Genomic DNA, 2,680 nt, shown 5'->3' with positions numbered 1-2,680 from the left:
TCCGCTTAAGTGTAATTAATTCAATAATAGAACCTCATTTGCCTCCCACATTACAAAGGCCTTTAATGAATAAAATTCATTGTATTATGAAACTACCAAAAGATACCCACGGCAAAACAAAGAGAAGGCGTTGTAATCAATGTTGGCGCACATTAAAAAAAAGGGTTCAAACTGCATTCGCATGCGAAGATTGCCCAGGTCAGCCAGGATTGTGTATTGAGTGTTTTAGACCGCACCATAAATATTAAGAGCATTTATACCATCCACTAGCATCACTTACTAGTAAAAGCCTTTAAGATCGTACTAAAAATTTTTGTGTTGCCTAAAAATGTTGATTTAAATTGTTTTGTGTTATAAAAATAAAAGTTGATTTACATAATGTTTTATTTACTTAACTAATTTCCACCACTTAACAAACACAATATCACAAATTATTATTCATTAACATAGCAGCATTTAGACTCAGTCTTGTGGATTAAATTAATAAGTAAAACTAATCAATATATTGATAGTATTTATTAATAATCATTCATAGATTCTTTTGCGTTTCTATCATTACATAACTTTCAACCCAATTATCAGAGACCTTAATTATTAATTTATGAATTGTTTTCAATCAGTCTAATAATCTGATACATAACAAAGCGCCTTTTAACACATTCAATGCCACCACGATTTTCTAATACTTCCCAGCGATGCCGCCCTATAAAAAACGCAAACATGCTAGGTGTGCTCGCGGCACTGCAGGATGGAATTACGTAGCACGCTAGGCGTGTTCACCGGCACTGTTAAGAGGTAAAATCAAAGAAAGCGTTATTTCGGCTTTAACCGTGTTTATTGATCAGTCTTTCTCGAGTTACTGAAGAGATATTTTGTTTTTAGCAGTGTTTGTGCTTTTGAAAGTTAAATTATGGCAGTTAGTAGATTCCAAGGTAAGTATTTATCGTAATTTGATCAGTGAATTTCAACCTTTGGTTACTTATTTATGATTTTTTAGGGAAAACAAAATATGTGCAAGAAACAGTGGAATATGATGATGATGCGACGCAAGCAGATAGCCCACCCTCACAAAAACGCCCAAAAGTAGGAGGTGAGCCGATAACATATTTCTCTTATCTTGTCTTAAAACTTTTAGTGCACTTATTGTGACGTAGTGGATTAGTGTTAAATTGTAAATCATTCGGTCGGTACCTGGTACCTACTTTATGATATGCAGGTACCTATAGATAGCACATTATATTGTCAATATTAACGTATTTCATAAGGTTTTTGAAGCAGCACCGCAAGTAATTAACCGCATCAATTTTACACAAAAGAATTAAGGAACAAAAAGATTCTTAAAAAACCGACGATTGTGTTTGAAAACATTATTTGCACTGTTATATATTATCGCTAATAACACAATAAACAAGCCGTGCTGACTGCTGACGCATCTATTGTTTTACAAATAGGCTGATAACATTTCAACTCCAGATGTTTAAAACGTTACAGGAATCTGTCTACAATTCTAAGAAGTTTAGATTTTAATTTGGAGACAGTAAATGTTTTGAACTTATTGTTTATTAAATACTAGCTTTTGCCTGCGACTTCGTCCGCATAGAATAGTTAATGTCGTTACGTTACGTTAGTATATTTTTGGTTTTTTCGCCTAATTGTTTTTTTTTTTAATAAAAATGACATTTATTAAAAGTTATAGCCACTTTATACGACTTTAAATAATTGTTGATCATTATTTGCTTTCAGAATACATCGCGAACGCATCAAGCTCACCGAACTCATCGCAAGATATATTTACAAAACTACAAGATGTACCTTACTCCCAAAAATGGACATATTCGCAACAAATGGATGAATATGACAAAAAGGATGTAAACACCATGACTGACGGAAGACCAACAATTACTAAATATAAAGAAATTGGTACCATGACTGAACCAGGGTTGACTTGTAACAACAATACTAATATTGAAATTCGATGCAATGAATATTTCGGAAGTGTTGTAGCATGCGAGCTAGCAAATTATCACGGTCGCGTTCGTTACGATAAAATGAAAGCTATCATTGATATTTTTAAAGAAAAGTGAGAAATTAGTTGCCTTGATTGTTTAAAAGGTTTCTATGATTCTCTTGAGGAAAGAAATTGAGTTCCTAAGGGTTGTGATTTCAATTGAAATAATAATAGTGATTTGAGAAATCAACGTCTTTATTAAAGCACTTATTGTGTGTACAATATTATAGTTACTACTTATGTTAAAGAAAAATGTTAAAAAATCAACGTAATTAGACCAACAATATTATACAATAATTATCAGTAGAAATTGTCCTTTTCTTTGATCAAATGCACATTGGAAAAAATTTTTTTTTGATAAGTGGAGTACAACTCTTACTTAATCAGTAGGTATCTATGAATAAGTTTAGTACCACTTAATATTTGTGATACGGTCTGAAACATTCCATGCACAAGCCTGGCTGTTGCGGACAGGTGTCGCAACCAAATAGCGACATTACTCTTCCTTTTTTTGTTCTCCAGCAATGTACGCATCTTTTTCGTTTGGTTTTTCCGTGATAATTTTTTTCCAATTTCATCAAGCAATGTACCTGTCTATGTAATGGGATTTGTTGTTCCCGTTCTATGTAGGGTTCCACGATGGATTTTATGACGCTTAATCGGAAATCATAT

At 32.8% G+C, this 2,680-nt stretch overlaps 1 long non-coding RNA gene across 1 annotated transcript; it reads left to right on the top strand.

The window, feature by feature from the left end:
• Positions 1 to 654: 654 nt before the first annotated feature.
• LOC126973650 (uncharacterized) lies at positions 655 to 2,274 on the top strand. Its single transcript, XR_007731392.1, has 3 exons — positions 655 to 795; positions 883 to 1,090; positions 1,744 to 2,274. It is a non-coding gene; the product is annotated as an uncharacterized LOC126973650 (long non-coding RNA).
• Positions 2,275 to 2,680: the final 406 nt, after the last annotated feature.

Source organism: Leptidea sinapis, chromosome 29 (genome assembly GCF_905404315.1).
Source record: "Leptidea sinapis chromosome 29, ilLepSina1.1, whole genome shotgun sequence".
Lineage (NCBI taxonomy): Eukaryota > Metazoa > Arthropoda > Insecta > Lepidoptera > Pieridae > Leptidea > Leptidea sinapis.
Note: the sequence above shows the minus strand (reverse complement) of the source record. Positions and strands in the feature narration are given on the sequence as shown.